Here is a 20,639-nt window from a genome sequence, read left to right as displayed (position 1 = left end):
CTGCACAAGAGTTTTCTAACAATCAGTTAGCCTTTCAACACCATTAGCTAACACAATGTAGCATTAGAACACAGGAGTGATGGCTGCTGGAATATGACATTAAAAATCAGCTGTTTCCAGCTAAAAAATGCTTAAGGACATTTCTAAGTGACCCCAAACTTCTGAACAATCGTGTATCTTTGATCCACAGAGATGGCTTTTGAAAGAACACCTGAATGCAGTAGGTGCAGGTGATATTCTTTGTTTAACCCTCGTGTCGTCCTGTGGGTCAGAATTGACCCGTCTTAAAGTTTGAAAATGTGGGAAAAAAATATTTTCACAGTGAAACTTCTGATGTCCACATTTTCACCATTTTTGGGAAATCTTTGAACATTTTTTTGGTGGAAAAAAAGAAATGTTAAAAATGTTTCTTTAAGAACATTCACAAAAAAAATCAACCAAAATCCAGCAAATTTTGCTGGATTTTGGTTGATTTTTATGTGAATGTTCTTAAAGAAAATATTAGAAGTTTTACTGATATATATGTAATCACTTTAGATATCTTTAGGATTTTTTGGAAGATTTTTACTCATTTTTTGAAAATATTAATACACACAGGAGTTAGTTTTTGATTGCATAACCATTGTTTCTGATGACTGCAGTCATACATCTTGGCTGCTCTCCACCAGCTTCTGACATTGTTCTGCTGTCACAGCAGCACATTCCTGTTGCACTAATTCTAACAAGTTTGCTTTGTTTTTGGGCTTGTGGGTCTTCATTTCACATTTGATGATTTTCCACAGGTTTTTAGTTGGATTTAGATCTGGTGATTGAGCAGCCAGGGCATGGTTCCAATGTTCTGGTTCTCCATCCAGGCTTTAACTGACCTTGCCGTGTGATAAGGGGCATTGTCTTGCTGGAAAATCCAGTCACTGGAGGCAGGAAAGAGTTTTCCAGCTGATGGAAGAAGACTGTTTTCAAGAGTAGCCCTGTACATGACCTGGTTCATTCGCCCTTCGCACAATTACTCTAATACACCAGTTTGCAAAAATGTAAAACAGACTGTGTTTGAGCAGAATCGAGGTGAGCTGGTGTGCTCGAGCTGCAGTAACCAGGAAAGGGTGGATGGGGACAGAAGCAGTGACCTCACAGAGCTTCACATTTTAGAGGAAGAACTGGTGTGGAGTTACTTCTAAGCCATTTTGAGCCATGAAGGGATTATTTTCTGGAGAAAACTCGGTTTCTAAATATATGTCTTTGATCCACAGAGATGAGTTTTTAGGGTTTTAATCAAAGACAGACGAGGGACTTTAGTGTCGCAACAGCAGAGATGCTTTTCCGCCATGCACATTTCTTAGGATTAAACACTGAGATTAAATTTTCTCTTAACAATCCTTGTTTTCATCAAGAAAAATCTTAAATGCCACCGGGGGATTTAAAGCTAATTACTTTCTGTGAAGCCACAAAACCCAGTGTTACAGAATACTTGTATTTGTTCTGCCTCCCTGCTCCTCCGCTGAAGCCCTCGCATGTCTGCACCTGTCGTTCCCTTTTCCCCTCAATCATCCCCCGTGTATCCACCTTCTTTCATCTGCTCTTGCGTGCTGAATTTGTTCCACATGAGGACCCGTACAACAGTGGAAATCGAAGTGAACCCACCCAGCAGTGTTTCTGTAGCCGCTTGTTTGACCCTCCCCCATCCCGGCTCCCGTTGGAAACCTTCACACCGGTGGCAGAATGGGGAGCGTCCGTGTCTGATCTGGTGCGTGCTGAGGCGTGATAAATGAAATTACAGCGCTGTCATGCAGGGATTTCAGACCCCACAGTAAGACCTGGTTTTACAGTGCACTGGCTGGCCACCCCTTGTCATGTATGAAGCACGGATTCCGTTTCCCATTGGCCACACTTGCTTTGCATATTCTGTGAGCATCTGTTGCTGTGTTGAGCCTTTGATTTGCAATTAACTCTCGTGTCGTCCTGCAGGTCAAAATTGACCTGTTTTAAAGTTTGAAAATGTGGAAAAAATGTATTTTCACAGTGAAACTTTTGATGTCCACATTTTCAACATTTTTGGGAAATTTTTGAATATTTTTTGGTAAAAAAAAAAAAAAGTTTAAAAAATGTTTCTTTAAGAACATTCACAAAAAAATCTACCAAAATCCAGCAAATTTCACTGGATTTTGGTAGATTTTTTGTGAATGTTCTTAAAGAAAACATCAGATGTTTTACTGATATATGTGTAATCATTTTAGATATTTTAAGGATTTTTTTTGAAAGATTTTTGCTCATTTTTAAAAAAAATATTTACAAGAATGTTCTTGTCAAATTTGGTGGATTTTTAAAAAATAAAACTTAAGGGAAACTTTTAAGGAATTATTGGAATTTTCTTCCCAAACATTTTGCAAATTTTCTGAAATTTGGGGAATTTTTTGGCTGAATTTTTGGATTTTTTTTTTTTTTTCAAACAAGGAAACAATATTTTTTGGTGCCCGTAAATGAGGACAACAGGAGGGTTAAAAAGACACCAGAGATCAAGCAGATTGTGTGTGGCGGCTGCTTCAAGAAAATATCCTGCTCTTGGTAAACAAAGTGCACCAATAACAGTGATCCCTCCTCATCAGTGATAGTGGGGCTGAGGAGGAAATGAAGGCTGGTGGAGTTCATTAATACTGACTACTTTGTGTATGAGCCAGAAAGCTCTCAGCCTAATACATTTTACTGCTGCTGTCTTCAGCCGCTCTGGAATAAATCACAACATTATGGCGCTCACAGAGCAAAATGATAAAAAGCTTTTTTAGCACAGAGCCAGAATGGGTGACGGGACCAAATCAGTTCATTAGAGTAATTGGTTTAATGTTTCTAATTAGCTAGAGAGATATTTATACTGAAGAGAATTGATGATGGTGCTTAACCCTTTCTTTGCAGGAGTCATCAACCAATTCTTTCTCAGTCAAGAGTCTCATGATCCTCCAAATCACTGGGAGAAAAAAGTGAGGCCTGGTTCACACTCATAATCAATAATGTTAATCTGCAGGAGAATGCAATTTAAAGCCGCTGTTCTGATAGCATTGTTTCTCCACATTAATGCAGCAAAAAGCCTTTGTACTGGGGTGTAGTTTTCCTGCTGTGACATGTCAAAAAGGCTTCTGTGGAAAAAGTTCATAGCTATCAGAAGTATCCACCCCTCTTTCGAAGGTTCTCGCAGCAAACAGTGCGTGAACTCTGTGAACCAAATGTATAGATGAAGGAGAGGCTTTGACATATCAAGGTGGACAGGAGCAGCCCTCAGTTTTGACAGCAGTGTGACGGGTTGGTGAGGGTGTTATGTGCTGTTGTGAATGTGTCCGGTTTGTCATCACCTCCTGATTAAGCTGCTATCTCGCCTCTGCCTGTGAGGACGCCGTCCAAGGAGGAGGAAAATTCAACAGAGGAGCAGTTCCCCACGCAGTGAGAAATCTCTCCTATATATATATATATATATATATATATATATATATTTGTTCATCTGTGTTTCTTTTTCCCTCTAGGACGAAGTGGAGAGTCAGCTGTTGGGAAAAGTTGGGCTCAGGTGGGTGCACGTAGGCTGGCCTTTGGTCACAGACACGAGCAGGAAGACCACAGAGTCCGGAGCCAAACTCGAAGTGACAGTTTGTCTACTGTAAAGGTCATAGTCTTTATTACCTCCGTGCTCTGTGGTGGCTATCTATCTACCACGATGCATCTGCAGATCCCCTTCCCCTTTAAGCTTCGCCCCTCACCTCTCCTCAGTGGCACAGCAGTGAGCACCTTGTGGCATTTCAGAGGAGACGAGCCACTGCATGAAATTCAGCCCCGTCACATTACAGATCACATAATGCGGTCAACTGCTGAAGGTTATCATTCGCTGAAGTAATATCGTTGATCCGCTGAGTCTTGTACGGCAGGAGGCAATAACTGCAGGAGGATTTAATAGCTCCGTCTGTAATAAACAGCTTGTTTATCTGTAAATAGAACATGGAGAAGCTCACAGTGGGGAAAAAGATCTCCTCTTGGTGATATTCTCATGGCTAACACATTACACTGCACACCACTGGGTGATGTAATTCCTGCATGGTGGATTGTAATAGACGATAAAGGAGAGCAAATGGTCATTTTGATTTTTGGAAGAAAGAAAGCTTTAACCCGTGTGTCGTCCTGCGAGTCAAATTGAACCGTTTTAAAGTTTGAAAATGTGGGAAAAAAATATTTTTATTTCCACATTTTCAACATTTTTGGGAATTTTTTTGAACATTTTTTGGTGGAAAAAAGAAATGTAAAAAAAAAATTGCTGGACTTTGGTTGATTTTTTTGTGAATGTTCTTAAAGAAAATATTAGAAGTTGTACTGATATCACTTTAAATATTTTTAGGATTTTTTTTGAAGATTTTTACTTATTTTTTTTTAAATATTTACAAGAATTTTCTTGACAAATTTGGGGGATTTTTTAAAAATAAAACTTTTAAGGAATTACTGAAATTTTCTTCCTGAAGGTTTTGCAAATTTTCAGAAATTTGTGGAATTTTTTTTGCTGAATTTTTGGATTTTTTTCAGACAAGGAAACAATATTTTTTTGGTGCCGGTAATTGAAGACAACAGGAGGGTTAACAGGGAAACACCCCAGTGATTCCTTTGCTTGAACAACATGGCACACTGGTTGCACCGTGACAAGTTCTATGCAAAACCTCAATTTGAATATCAGTGACGAGAATTTGAGTATACATAAGCAGCAAATTGCCATTTCCGTTTCGACTGACCGCCCTCATTGTGATTCCTGGGTAACAACAACGTCTTATCTCTGACGGCGCTCTAACCTTTGGTGTGCTGCACGTTGTTTGTCTGAGGCTGATTCGCTGCTATTTACATCCAGTTAACATGCTTAATGAGTTCTGGTGATAGAAGTGCTGGTCATATCTAGCAGCCGGGCCACTCTAAGCACGGCAGGAAACTAAATCAGAGTCATTTCCCTTCAATTAGCGAGTGATTAACGCCAGGTCGGGACAGCTGGCTGACCTTCTGGCCACCTAATGACTTTAACTGGATCAATGGATCTCCAAAAGCCGGCCACTTCAGCAGCCCAGCAACCGTGCAGCGTAGGAGAAACAGAGTTGTTGTTAAATCTAGTTTTGACTGCCCACTGCTCTCTCGATCTCTGCCTGTCACCTCTTTCTCTCTATCTTTTTGCAAAATTGTCACATCAACTCTACTTTTCTATTCCCCCCACACACTGTTGACTCACTGCTGCATTTTCACCTTTTTCTGTCACTCTCTGTGACTCCTTCTCACGACTACTCAACATTTTCAACATGTTTTAGCTGTCCGACTCTTTCTTTTAACCCTGCGGCCTGCACACTCCAGGAATACCATATAATAAGACATCTTTTAAAATTACATTTATTATGTTTATTGTCTACAATTACACGCACAGTGCCTCAACCCCGAAACTGAAGCAGCTCAATGGAATACAAGGAATCATTTTATTATTTCCATCTGTGACTTTTCATGTTGTTACATGTCAATAAGTCTTCATATAGCTGAGCTAAAATCCAAACATATTCAGTTTATAGTCCCTATAAAATGTGTTTACCTCACTTTGTATGGTTTATTTTTTAAATTTCTATTTAACATTCAATCATTATCAATTTAATTTAGCTTTTTGGACAAAAACGTAAAAAAAGAGACTCTTTAATGTCAAAGTGATAATAGGTTTCTACCAAGTAATGTGAATTAATTTAAAATATATAATGTATAATAAGGTAATGTATTATCAAGTGGGTCAATGTATAATTGAGAGACTTTTCAAGTCCATGGTATATTTCTTGCATACATTTTTATTAAAAGTAAAAAAAAATAATGTTTTTTTATGTTCATTATGATCATGTCTTTACAAATTACATAATTATTTATTATGGAAACAATCACGTATTAATAAAAAATGACTGGATATCACTAAAATGTCAACTAAATAACTGTTCAAATTTAATAACAACCACCTTCTAATTAGCTAAACAATAATAAATTAGTTTATTCAAAAATAGTTTTGATTGTGTTCTTTTTATTAAATTCAGATAATCATGACAGATATTTCTTTTTTGACAATATATCAAATTCTATATGGAAAATAACAAATTGTATCTGTGTCCCAGAAATCACTTTCAACTAAGTTACCCATTACAAAAACACCTCTAAAGGAAGTGTGTTAATTCCAGATCACATGACCTGCTCCACATGATGTCATTTCCTCCTGAAGAAAAGTCTGGCCAGACTCCAAGGCTTTCTGAGTTATTTAATATAAAGTAGTGTGTGAGTCAAGTGTGGATTTATGGCATGTCAACAGGTTTACTACAATATCTTTAGAAATAAATTTCAATTGTACTCAATTGTTTATATAATATTTAGCAGAATCTTTGTGTAAAAATACCATGTGGTGTTTGGTTATAGGCAGCCATGTTGATTTTAGGCCTGAAAACAGCAAAAATGTCAACTATGATACAAAAAATTCCGCAATTATATGTTGACCCAAGTTCCTTTAAAATGACTCGAGTCTAGTGAATTCATGTTCAAAGTTATACAATTCATGAAATGTAGAACATCTGAGTGCAGTGAATGTGTCCCTCAGAGTGCAGTTAAATCCATTATTAAAAAATTTAAGGATATGGCACATGAGTACATCTTCTTAGAGCAGATTTTCCTCAAAAATTGAGTGACTGCAAGAAAGAAACTAGTGAAGGAGGCCACCAGGACACTTATGACTCCTCTGAAGGAGTTACAGGCTTCAGCAGCTGAAATGGGAGAGTCTGTTTTCTGTTCTCCAACAGTTGATGTGTTATAGAAAAGTGGCAACGCAAAAGTTGCTGTTTAGAAAAGCTCTTATTAAATCTAGAGTTCACCAGAAGGCATGTGGGAGATGCTGAAGACAACTGGAAGAAGATTCTTTAATCAGATTAGATTTTTTCAGCTGTGGCTTTCACTTTGCTTCGTCCATTTCACTAATTGTTTGACTTCTAGGACTGTTCAGCTGCACTCTGTTGAATTAGGTGAGCCACTTTAAATGAGGGGAAAACTTCTGCTATCACTTTTACAGTTTACATTTTTAAACAATTAATATTACTTAGCAGAAATCTTTCACTTTGACATGAAAGAGCCTTTATGGGGGGTAAATTCTTGTCCAGAAAGGTGAATTATTTTGACCATGATTTAATGCTGAAAAGCATTAAAAAAGGAAACTTTCGCTTTTGGAGCTTAAGACATTATTTCTGTAATTATGCACGTGATAAAACTTATGGTGAAATTCCCATCACTTCTCTCTTCCTCTCTTTCCCTGAAGTGTTTTGTAACTCGAATATTTTTGGAAGACCTCGCTGGTTTCCCATAAACTATGAAGAAATCAAAAACACCACAGTACAGATGTTTTTGTCACAAGCACATTTCTTAGGGATGAACACTGAGATTTAACATTTCATTGATGTATTTATGACCTTCTTTTATTTAGCCGATAAGGCCTCTATTGTAGCCAGCTGTCTGCTGTAAAACTGATCTTTTGTGCCTCTTCTATTTCCCCCCTGTTAACCTCATTTATTTGTGCATAATGGCTGATTTTACAGCGTTTGCTCTACTTTCCTTTTCCAGCTATAAGACCTTCAAGGACATAACATAGTCTCTGTCAATTTCTCATACCTGCCTGTACATATTTATATATTTTTGTGTCTACCACGCCTTCCTTGATGACACACTGTTCCCTTCTTTTCCTCTCTCTCTCTCTGAACCTCCATTCCAACACTGCAGCCATTTACTATATTGCTTCTGTCTCTTTGCTTTTTAAGCTGATGGAATTGTCTCCCTCTCTCTCCCTCTTTCTTTCTGTCTTTTGCTGACTGCATCCTTTTTTCCTGCAACTGCACGCTTTAAGTTGTTCATTCATAACCTTTCCTTCCCCCCACCTCTCTCCAACTCCTGTCTTCCTCCTCATATATCATTCCATCTCTCCCTCCAGTCTGCCAGCTGACTCACTTACAGTCGAGTTGGGAGGAAGGAAAATGAGCAGAGAGCTTTTGCAAGGGCAAGTGAGAAGTCTCTCACAGTCGAATGGTTTTGAGCGAAGGCCCGGCCGGAATGCATGACGTGATGAGTGACAGCTGAGGTAAAAAGTCTCCTCACAGATGAGTTTAAACTGCAAAGGTCAAGGAGGTGGATTTGTTCTCCTGCTCGAGTATCTTTAACCCTCGTGTCATCCTGCGGGTCAAATTGACCCGTTTTAATGTTTGAAAATGTGGGAAAAATAATCTATTTTTACAGTGAAACTTCTGATGTCCACATTTTCAACATTTTTGGGAAATTTCTGAACATTTTTTGGTGAAAAAAAAATGTTTAAAATGTTTCTTTAAGAACATTCACAAAAAAAATCAACCAACATACAGCGAGCTTCACTGGATTTTGGTTGATTTTTTGTGAATGTTCCTAAAGAAAATATTAGAAGTTTTACTGATATATATCTAATCACTTGAGATATTTTTAGGATTTTTTTGGAAGATTTTTACTCATTTTTTGAAAATATTTACAAGGATTATTGGAATTTTTGGAAATTTTTTTAAGACAAGGAAACAATATTCTTCGGTGCCCGTAAATGAAGACAACAGGAGGGTTAACATGAAACTTTACCTATGAGTGGGTGAAACAATTAGAAAGAGACAGGAAAGGCATTGTCTCTATTGATTGGCTTGAGTGAGACTTCCTATGAGCTGTTTGCTAATTTTCCTCCATCTACTTGCAGCTGCCTTTGGAATATTCCAGTGTTTGCTTTTGTTTTAAGAGCTCGGTCTGGACAGAAGCTGTAGAGATGAACTGAGTCAGCGGATCAGACTGTGAATCGCATTAAATCCTAATTCCTTCCTGTAAAGATGAGACGAACCAGTGTTGGGCATCCTTGTAAAATGCGTGTTGAAATTTCAGGTCAAAGATCTCAGTGGTTTTCTCATTTCTTCTATGCAAAAATGAGCTGCATTTGACTCCAGGTTATTTCCAACATCACCATGTCCGCCTCATGTTCTTCTCCAGTCTTTGGCTCAGTTTTTTGTCTCCACTCCTGGCATCCGACCAGCCACAGTTTTGACCTTGGCCTCTCAGCCTTTTCTTCGGCTCCTCCTGAGAATAATGGCAGAGGTTCTCACCTAACTAGCGTCATCAATCATTATTCCCATGCTGTCTGCTGCTGTAGCAGCTTTTGTCTGAATGTCTGGCAGATCCTCGGGCACCAATGGCAGATGGGCACGCTGGCACCCTTTAGGTTGGAGAGACACAAAGAACAACTATAGCAGCTCAGTGGGAACAGGAGTTTTTTGTTTTTTTTATTGACTGGACACAGCGCTGCCCCATTTACCTGAGCTTTATTTTTAGGAACAAATGTGGAGTGAGTGTGAAACTGTCCTCCTGTCTGTGTGCTTCTAACTCCAATCTGTTTTTTGTCTTCTCTTATTTCAGGAACTCGAACCAAATTCACCTGTATATAGGCGACGGTGTATTTTCAGAAGGGTCAGGACTGCTAACTGTACAACAGAAGTAAGTATGTCTTTGTGTTCTGCAGTGAGGTTAAAGGTATAATTAGATGAGTAAAATTGTGAGATAATTTGAGAAGCTTTCACAAGTTCACAGCAAGCAGCTCTGTGAGGCTACATGTAGTGCAAGTATATGGGAGCATTGTGCTAAATTGTGATTTTTTCAACGTCAACAGGCTTAATCCTCTGGAGACCACGAACCTCTGTTTAGGACTAAATTGTAATGAACGAGGTCAACAGTTTTTGGATAGCCTGTCACTGACCATTCCTAAAGCCACTCTGAAAATAACAGTTCCCAAGGTGCAAAGTGCCCTGAAACACATAATAAAAGCAACCGTATAGCCACAGAAATGACTGTTAGAACTCAAAGCAATGCAGTTACTATTTATTGTTTTTTACAACGTTTATTCTCACTTGCTTGCTGGCTGCAGACTAATAATTAAATCTAACAGAATAAAATATCAGTGGCAGTGAGAGAGATCGTAAAGCAGCGAGGGGTAAACTGCTCTGCAGGCGACAAATGAAAACTTTCAGTCAGTTTTGAGTGTGAAATTGAGAGGAGTAATTGTTTAGTGAATCTAAAGGGGTTTTGAAGACAGAACAGGGACTGAGGATGATTTAAAATATAAAGCTGCAGTTTATGCAGAGCTCTGAAAGCAAATAGAAGAACATTTTGTGTTTCTGTGTTATTTTTGGGTGAGCTGGAGGGAAACAAAGATGACTGACTGAAACATATATTCATACTAAGCACATAAAAAGCGTGTCAAACAACAGACCACCCAGTGACATTTTCCAATTGTGTTATCTTGTCACAACAACAAACACAGCCAGACAGCCCTGGATTACGCAGCCCTTTATTACCCTGAAATCAGCGCATCTCTGCATATCTCTGGCCCACCCCCAGACTCTGATAGGAGACGATAGTGATTCTTGACACATTTTTATTCACCAGCGTTACGTAACATTCGTCCCAGTCATGCCTGTGATTAGACTATAATGAACTGACGCCCAGTCGAAGTCTTAGTGCTGCGATGAATTAAAAAGCGCTTATAAACGCAAGCTGAGCCCAGTGGAGCGTTGAGATTACCAACACAAAACGCTCACACGACCATTACTTCACCTTTGCAGCCAATTAGCTCCTGGAATAGTGCAGGAGGAGAAAAGGGGAAGAAGTGCTGAAGGGCCATGTGCTTTATGCTAATGTACAATATGCATTAATATTCTTGGCACTGCTTGGATGAATATGTGGGCAGTAAAAGGAGCTGCCTGGACCCGCTAATCCTGACTGTATACAGGGAGGAGGAGGAGGGAATAGATAGAGGACAGGAAGAAGGATGGGGGGGGCACAATAAAGGAATGGTCAGAATCCACAGAGAGTGAGGTGAGGAGGAGAGAGTGAGGGAGGGAACAAGGGGGAGGAGGGAGGCAGGCAGAGAAGAAGAAGGGTGATGTCACCTCTAACAGGCAGCCAATGAGAGTCAGGGAGGGAGAGAGGGAGCGCGGCCGGAGGAGGGTGTGTTTTTCTATCACTGCAGCATCAGCAGAGAGGGGCACAATCAATTTCATAGAGAAGAGGAAGAAAAGGCAGCACAAGTAGATAAGGACAAGAGAGTGGAAAAAAGAAATAAGGGGGAGACGCGAGGAGTTGCCGGAGGAAACTGCGGAGGTAAGAGGATGTTTCTGCGATGAGATGAACAGTTTGTCATTGGATGTAGAGAGAGCAGCAGTGAGCTGGGGAGAGGATTAATTAGGCTGTTAGGTGGAGGTGGCTTGTTATGGAATTGCACCTTTTGCCTCGTATTCCACTGGTGGTAAAAGAGGACGATCTGGTTCATGTAAATCAGTTTAACGGCTTCTTATTTAAATATCTTTTCTCTGAAAATGAATCAGATTGCCAGCAGGTGTGTTAATGTTGACGAAAACTATAAAATGACAGTTAATGGAACACACTTAGTGTGTCAAAAATGAGGTGATGGTGGTTAATTTTACAACACTGTGACACCGGATTATTTTAAAATGCTTAAAGAAAAATAGAGAATTAATGCCAGGTGTTGTGGGTAACCTGTTGGTGTAAAATACTTCTAGAGAAATATTCTTTTCTTGTGGTTCTGTAGGTTTTTCTTGCTCGAGCATTCAGTGCAGTGCATGCAACAGGGTCTCCTCTGACATTAATATTGAATATACAGTAGTGCTGATTGTACCTCACTGAACCCTTCACTGGTCATCATGTCAATATATTAATTATGTTTACTTTGTTTTGCTGTCTGATATGACCCAAGTTGAGATTTGTGTCAATAGAACACAAGGTGCAATAATGATTGAAAGGCATTTATGCATTTTAAGTGTGTTGAACTACACTTTAAATCAGTTGTATCACAGTGCATTCACAACATCCTACCTAATGTGCCAAACATATAATGCAAATATATTGAAAGTGTGCTGCAGTAATGATCAGTGCATGTTCTGCAAACTGGGAGTAATTTGTCAATTTTTTCGCTTTGCTGTTTCCTCCTTTCTGCTTTGCTGTTTTAATATGAATATTTATTTTCTCTCCACATTCCCCTCCCCCAGCTAATAGCTTCGTGGCTTAATGTTAAGTACAGCCCGTGATTGCAATGCGCTGCTGTGATTTACATTGATGTGCAGGATGAGACTCAGCTGTGGCGGCCAACGACACAGCGGAGCAGACTACAACAATTTTCTAGTCTACCAATCTTATCTCCTGCAGCTGCAGTGGGTCTGTTTTGCCAAGGCAGTGACACAGAGCCGGGTAATCTCAACTTTGGAGGAAAGAAATAAAAGCAGAAAGGCAGAAAAAGAACTGGGAGGGGGAGGAAAGACAGAAAGGGAGATTCAGATATCAACAGGAGACAGGCAGCGAGAGAGATATCTACACTGAGGGAGATTTCAGAATGAAAATCAGGGTGGGGCAGCGAGCACAGCAGACTGTGGAGGTGTGCCAATGAAAAGGAGGCACTCACCTGGCTGAATGCCACACAGATGCCTGCTGTCACCCACTGCGGCCTGGTAGACATCAGTTTCCACACCCGAGGAAATAGGATGTTCCCCCAGTTGTGTTAATGATGTAGAAAAGCTGTGTTGCCAGAAGCAGCTGCTGAAGGCGGCGAGCTTCTTCCATTTGGAGGCTGTTAATGCATGACTGGTGTTTTGTGGGTTACATATCATGCACAAGGATGTGACTGGGCTCACAGAAATGCAATTTTTAATATAAATAATTAAAAATATCTGCTCAGATCATACCGGTGCATGTGTGTTCTAGTGATGTAGTGAACCTGCTCCCTCTGTCTGCATGCCTCAGTAGCCTGCAGCTTGTCCCAGATGAACCCAGCCGTGGGACTGGAGGGAAGGGAAGCCAGTGTGCCTGACAATGACTTGTTACCATCTGTACAACATCCATAAACATACTGCGCTGCACACATTCACACAATAGATCACGATACAGCTGCTGCAGAAGAGGGCATGTTGGAGTGAATGAGTGTGTGTGTGGATCCTCTCCATGGCAGCGATGCTCCAGAGACCCACTGCTGGTCACATTATCATACTATTTAATGCAGTCAGCTTTGTATGGCAGGGGCAGCCGGATCTCTTCCGCTGCGCTTGGAGCTGCAGTGATGGTGTTGTCAGAGTAGCCAGACTCAGAGTCTATGATTACCCTCGCTACAGTATGGTGCAGAATGTAATCTCCCCTCTGACGCTGCTGCTTAATTGAGCTGTTCCATCAAAGAGATGGATGGAAACGGGGATTTATGTGAGGAGAGAGAGACTGCAATGGAAAAGCTTGGGAGGATGGTGCAAGCAACATAAAATAAGATAAGGGGAAGGTGAAGGAGAGAAAGGTGGACTTGCTTTTGAAAAGCAAAGCACTTTGCTTCATTTGATGCACGTTCACTGCTATAGCTATTGAAAGGAGCAGTGAGGGAGAAGCAACCAGGATCCAGAAAAGGGAAAAGGTCACAAGAGAGGAATGTGCTGAAGCAAAAGAAAGAACCACATGAATGACGAGCAAAGATTTCAAGACGTTCTATTCAGAGATAATCAGTCTGATTATGATGGTGAAGATAATCGGTAGAAGTGAAGGTAAAACCCTGCTCACATGTATTTCTACTTCAGCTGTAATTATTTTGGGATGATAATGTCAGAGACTGGCCCGTTTCCAAACGCCTTTGGTCCTCCAGTTGAAGCAGAGAGCTGGTGTTGTGTAGGAGGAGAGGAGTGATCTGCTCGCAGTCTGCTGGTTCGGAGCAACTCCAGGATAGAGCAGTGAAGCTCCGGCCTTTGGCTCTTCAGCCACCTGTTATAGCTGGAGGGCATCTTTGTCAGCCATCCTGGACGCCAAACGCAAATGCATGAGCGCACACAAACATAAACACATCTGTAACGCACACTTTCTGTAGCACAAACAACCGCCCAGCAAATACACACCGCCGAGATCCTGTTGCAGTGCGCCAAATTAAAGATTCTCCAATGTTGCCTCCCTGGCCTGATTACTTAAGCGTCTGCTGCTGATCAAAGACTGCGTTCATCACTTTCTGAGGGATTCAGCCATTAAAGCAGCGGCGGGGGTAAAATAAGGGTTAAGAGGGAAAACTATCTCTTAGACAGAAGTGTCAACAATAACACTTTCATGTCTGCTTTCCTCTTTATCCTCCTTTGAGAATCACAGTTGTGAAGTTACAAACTCACAGGCGCATGATTCAAAGGCTTGTAAGCGAACTCCCCTGAGTGATCTTCCAGCTCGAGTGTGTCTTTTCCATGCCGTGCCCGCGAGTGTGCACAGCTCGGCGTTCGGATCCAAGTGCACCTTCAGGATGCTGTCAAGATGGAGAGTTCCCATCAACCCCAACACACACACACACACACACACACACACACACACACACACACACACACACACACACACACACACACACACACACACACACACACACACACACTTGAGGCCCTCCCTCCTCCAGCTGCAGCTTCTCGGAGGCTGTTTGATTTAGACTGTGCAGATGGGAGTCAGCTCTCTGGGTGTCAAGTAGGGGATCCTGTAGACATGCTGTCAGGGTTTGGTGGCGAATACATTGTGGTGATTTAGGGAGCTAAGGGTCACAGGGATTGACAGGCCAGCCGCGGGTAAATGATAATAGAGAATTGAGGAGGAGTGAAGGAAGCCAGGAATATGGGGAGATTGAAATTTGTAGAGGTGAGATGAGGTTCAAAGGGTTGGAAAGCCAGCGATGGAGGGGACTGATTTTAAACGCAGCGGGATGGTATTGAGGTGGCAAATACATCTGAAGGCTGTTATGGAAGATGAGACTAAGTGGAGGAGAACTGCCACAGTGTCATGACAGACAGACAGACAGACAGACAGAATGAGCCTTTCAACTGACAAATTCCATTTCCTTCAGCCGCCTCTGTGTTTCTTTCTTCTTGTCTTGACTTTACTTGTCATATCAGTATTCATGCAGTGGACGGAAAAAACCACATCGGGGTCTTAATCAAAATAATGACTGAAGCTTCTATTACTCTTCCCAGAAAGAGGCTCTCAGACAAAGACTCATAAATCCAACCCCTGTTTCAAAAATTGAACGTGCGATGGAGACCGGGGCACAAATAGAGGCGTCATGTATGGAAATGAATTTAATTTGGCAGAGTGAATTACCTTATTACAGCTTTCAGAGGTGATGGTATGGGAGAGGAGAAATTGTCGAATTCCCCGCGGTAACAAATATGATATTGGCAGTTAGAATTACAAAACTGGAACCCCGTAGTGGATATTACTTGAAACCGGCAGAGAAATTAATTACTGCCAAACCAATAACCGAACTGGAGGCCTCAGATATTGTCGACATAATATCTTTAAATGAGGGAATTTAAGAAAAAACACTCTTTATCACTTTATTTCATTATTATTGTGCAAAAAAAATAAACCAGTGAAATCGGTTTCTTCAGTGTGTAGTGTAAAGAAGCATACTGGAAAGCAGCAAAGCTATAAAGCAACACATTGCATATAAATTAGGGGAGATATGAAACTGCATCTCTTTGCCTCCCTGATGTCGTCTCATCTTTTTTTCTGTCTCTCAAAACTGCATCTTTGTCTCAGCACCGCAGAGAAATCCCCTTATAGCGTCACTTCTCCTGGACCTCTGTCAGCTCTATCAAAGAGGCTTTATTGTCCACATCAGCGGCTATAATTAGACTACAGCGACACTCTGTCTCGTGTGTTTCCCCACTGCATGTGTCCGTCTCTATGGAGTCTTCTGTTGATCAGATCACAGATGTTTGTGAACGTGAATAAGTTGGCATTAACAGCGGCCAGCGTGAGACAAATGAATTAATTATGCATCAAATGCCAGCGCCTTTCATTTGTTAAAGAGTCTGCGAGTGACATCGCTGAGGCACAATAAGTAAGTCTGTGAGTTTTATGGACTCTGAATGGCTTTAAAATTGAGTTATAGTTGGTGATTCACAGAAAATTGCTTTTATTTCACCTCTGATTCTTTCCACTAGAAGGTTCAGTCATTTTTAAAATACTGAAGCCTAGAGTCCAGAAACTAAGGTGAACCCTGGGTTTAACCACAAAATCAAACTAAATGTAATCAATCGTCATTGTTATTCCTAATTATGGTAGCAGTAGTAGCCTATTACAAACAGCCTTAAGTTGCATTGTATAATAATAATAATAATAATAATAATGATTGAGGAAACATTTCTTCCATAATTATAAAGATGATATATTATACTTGATGCAGAATGGTCTTTCAGTAGTTTCCTTTACATATACGGTACTTTCTGATGAAAATATCCAGTTTGTGGTTTGGTTTATGAATCTACATCCATGTCCCCGGAGCTGATCCTTATTTTTCTCACATCTTTTAATGTGGAAAAGCAGCCGATGTTTTTTTATGACTACAGATGTAAAAGTAAAGTCAACAGCACAGCCAAACTGTTGTTTCACTGTTTTGGGGAAATTCCACACCAGCAAACTTAGCTCAATATGACACAAGCTCTTATATTTATGTGATAATGTTGACACTATCTGTGACCCTCTGATCATATTGGGACACTTTGGGGAATTCACGTGTCATTCATTCCTTGCTTTCATTACATTTCACGGGCTGTTTATTATTAATTGGACACAGCAGCATTGGTTTGCTAATTTATTGATTTGTTGCTGAAAGGCCGGCTGCATTTTTAAAGTAACTTCGGGCGTTGTATATCTCATTTCTGTAGGCTACTGCCGCACTGATTTAAGTTGCATCATGCTGTTCTTCCGAGGTTTTCTCAGGATTTCTCCAATACTTTAATTTATTCCTCAGCTCTGCTCTGTGTTTTTCTTGTCAGTTTCTCTCTGGACAGTGTTTCTCAATGTCCTTGGCATGACTTTGCTTCCTAGCCCACTTTTTCCCTTTGGAAATTAAACAGTTTTACTCAGTTTTGTCCTAATAGTCAGTAGACTGTCAATAGAATATGAGTGGCAATACTTCATACTTTTAGATGCATTTGTCGCAGAGTTATATTCATGACTAATTTTTTATTTTTTATTTTTTTGCAGTGGCTGTAAATAAATGTTCTCCAGAGCTGAGAGAATTGTCATGAAGGACATTTACATTCTGGCACTGAAGCAAGTAGCTGACATGATTCTTTTAGCTCCATGAAAGACTGAGCCGGATTGCATTGTCGAGGCCTGTGCTGGAGTGTTTACAGCCTGTTGAAGCACAACGATGAAGAACATTTCAGCTTTCAAACTTTAAGCTTCGTCCTTCAGTCGTGGACTGATAAAATCTTTAGCTAAATCTCATTTCAGTTCAGTTCAGTTGTTTGTATTTTGTGCCAATTCACCACTGCAGTCTTCTCAAGGCCCTTCACATAGAAGGCGGAGGACTTTACAATATTATATTTTAGATAGAAACTCAACAAATTCAAAGATTGAAGAGCTCTTTGGCAACAGGGGGATGAAAAAACTCCCCTTTAACAGAAGGAAACCCCTGGCAGAACCAGGCTATGGAAGGGTGGTCATCTGCCTCGACTGGTTAGGGCAACAGTAAAGGCAAGGATTGCAGGGAAAAGGCAGGCAGGTTCATAAAAGAACAACAAATCCTTGGGAGGTTGGTGAAGCCAGTAATTGCAGATCAAAAATATGTATCTCCACAGCCACAGATACCTGCAGAGGGACAAAACTACGGCAAGAAGGAAGACACAAAGTTAACGGCATGCGGTGGTGGTACAAATGTATGGAGAGAGAAAGAGGAGAGAAGTGGTGCTCGAATCCCCCAGCAGTCTCCTTAACCCTCGTGTCGTCCTGCGGGTCAAAACTGACCCGTTTTAAAGTTTGAAAATGTGGGGAAAAATATACATTTTCACAGTGAAACTTCTGATGTCCACATTTTCAACATTTTTGGGAAATCTTTGAACATTTTTTGGTGGGAAAAAAAGAAATGTTGAAAATATTTCTTAAGAACATTCACAAAAAAATCAATTGATTTTTTGTGAATGTTCTTAAAGAAAATATTAGAAGTCTTACTGATATATATGTCATCACTTTAGATATTTTTATATTTTTTGGAAGGCTTTTACTCATTTTTTGAAAAATATTTACAAGAATTTGGGAAATTTTTTTGCTGATTTTTGGGGATTTTTTTTTTTTCAGACAAGGAGACAATATTTTTTGGTGCCCATAAATGAGGACAACAGGAGGGTTAAGTATAAGACAGGAAGCATTGCTCAGTTTGATAGAGTCAAGAGTCAGGGAAGCAGACAAGCTGTGTTCTGAAGGCATTGGGTTAAGTGCATTGAAACGAATGCGACTGCTTTGCATGGACTGAGTGGCACATGTCATTTTCCTCAAACACAGTGCGCTTTGAGTGTTCTGAATCCACCTAATGGCTTATTTATTTGCCGTGTTTACATTTAAGGGTATTGATCTTGTTCCACTTGGCTGTTTCCCACTCTACACCTACACTTCATTTGAATGGAGCATAAGTGAAATAGATGGGGCATGAAGCACGAGCATCCTGACACACTTGAACTGACACAGCATCCTGGAGTACTGCAGGTGATGCAAGTAAACAGTCTGTCTGTGTTTGTCTCCGTTCCATGTCTCCGTGATGTTGTGACTGCAGTTTCTTGCAGGCGGTTTTTATCTGCTGTGTCAGCCATGATATATTCATTAGGGTTGGATTACAGAGAATGGGAGGGGATCAGGTTTTGAGTGGGTTGTAATCCCCATACACTGGCCTAATTTAATCTCACCTACTGTGCCATCCTATTACACACTACACCCACCACATGCATGCAGAGGCGCTGGCTGGAGGAGAGCGCACGGTGGGGCGCACGAGGTTAAAACAGGGCAATGTCAGACAAGAGGCTTGGAGACAAAGAGGGAGGATGGTAAGAAAAGAGGTACAGCAGAGGGAAATTGATTATGAGCAGCAGGAGAGAGATTCAAGTGCAGAGAAAGAAGCAGAAAATGTCAAGGAGGAAAGAAATGTCAGAGAGAGAGATGGGATTTTGAGAAAGTGGCTTTTTAAGTTTGTTTCCGTGTGTAGCAACAGTCAGATTCCTCTTTCCTCTCTAAGTAGGACTTCTTTCAGAATATAGCTCGCACTTAAAATATGCTCATATCTGTTTACGAATACATTATAGTGTGTTAGAAACCATTCATTAAATGTTAGCATACTGCTTAGAAGTGCTAAATAGGGGGGTACTTAAAGTGTGGCTGAAAAAAATAAGCATATTTCATTTTGGCAACTTTTCCAGTAAGGCTTCTGTCCAGTGTATTTTAGGGATGCCTCATAGTTATTTGGCCAAGTTGCAAATAATTTGCATGTCGCAGAGACTTTAGACAGTGAAGTTGGAGTTTATATAACCTAACTTCTGCTGTTTTCTTTGCCATTTATGACCTACATCCCTCTCATCATCCACCCTTATCTGCTCATAGCCAGATTAAATTAGGCCATGCTTGCCTGCTGCACACTCCACACACTGTCTACCTGAAGAGGATGTTCTTTGTCAGGTTGGTGTTAGAAGTGTTTGTGTTTGCTCTCTGAACTGATTCGAGGTAATTGGGCATGGCACTACAGAGAGCCTCACACAGGTCCAAACTGCAATAATGAGAGTCTGTATTTTGCTATGAAACTGTCTGTTTACATCAGCCATTATGCTCTGTTGCACAGCGGGAGAGAATTGAACAGTTTTTGTGGCCCAACTTGCAGGGCGCGCTCGGTGCGTAGCAGTTTTTGCGGCTGATTTGTCGAAATGTTTTGCTTGAAGAGGGGACTTACCGATGTAGCGGGAAGCGATAAGGAAGCGCAGGGCGAGGCTTCTTATTAATATCAGAAAAAAAAGATAAAAGGCCAAATACCCGAGAGAAAACACAGGCGCAACAAGAAGGAAAAATAGATTTATTCAGGGGGTGCAGATGTCACAGGGAGGGGAGGGGAGGGAAGATGAAGAACAGAAACAAGCCACACGGAGATAAAGAAAGAACCTGGAGAGAATAGACAGGGCCTGGACAGTGTTAACAAGCCTAACGAGCTAATTATACACATAAGTAAAAGAACTCATCCTCCGGGCTGGTTGGACGCAAGGAGAGAAACACCAGGAGTGAAAGAAAGGACGTTTATTATCAGTTACCCTTTAATAATGTTGATTGAACCATTAAAGTTTGATCCTGCTCAGAGCAATGAGCAGGAAGAGTGTGCAGGTGAAGATGGGAGGACAATGTGGGAAGATAAAGAGGGAGCAGACAGAGATGGGAGGGGAAAGGACAGAGATCCTGTAGTGATTAAAATGTCAGTGTGTTCAGAGGCAGATGCACACCTGCCAAGCACACATCGACACACACACACCTGCAGAATGAACACACAGGATAAAATCAACGTGAGTTCAGTCCCCCAATGACTTAATTCTCAATCTGTGCCCTTTATCTTATATCTTTTCACGCCTTTGTAACTGTTCTTTCCTTCGATCTCTTCTTTCTTTCTGTCTTTTCCTTTATCCTCCCACCAGCCTAGACAGCTTGTGTTGTATTTATGTGTGTTTTGACCAGCCTCTGGTTCAGGAGGGGACAAATAAACGAACAGTAAG

At 40.7% G+C, this 20,639-nt stretch overlaps 1 protein-coding gene across 3 annotated transcripts in view; it reads left to right on the top strand.

Annotated features, from left to right (window-relative positions):
* The first annotated feature begins 11,066 nt into the window (after positions 1-11,066).
* The window catches only part of l1cama (L1 cell adhesion molecule, paralog a), a 41,234-nt gene continuing 31,661 nt past the window's right edge, over positions 11,067-20,639 (top strand). For all 3 annotated transcript variants that reach the window (XM_055013072.1, XM_023282252.2, XM_023282251.2), the window contains exon 1: positions 11,067-11,211. The gene's annotated coding sequence lies outside the window, so the exon portion shown is untranslated. The remainder of the gene's footprint in view (positions 11,212-20,639) is intronic.

The sequence above is a fragment of the Amphiprion ocellaris genome, chromosome 8 (assembly GCF_022539595.1).
Source record: "Amphiprion ocellaris isolate individual 3 ecotype Okinawa chromosome 8, ASM2253959v1, whole genome shotgun sequence".
Lineage (NCBI taxonomy): Eukaryota > Metazoa > Chordata > Actinopteri > Pomacentridae > Amphiprion > Amphiprion ocellaris.
Note: the sequence above shows the minus strand (reverse complement) of the source record. Positions and strands in the feature narration are given on the sequence as shown.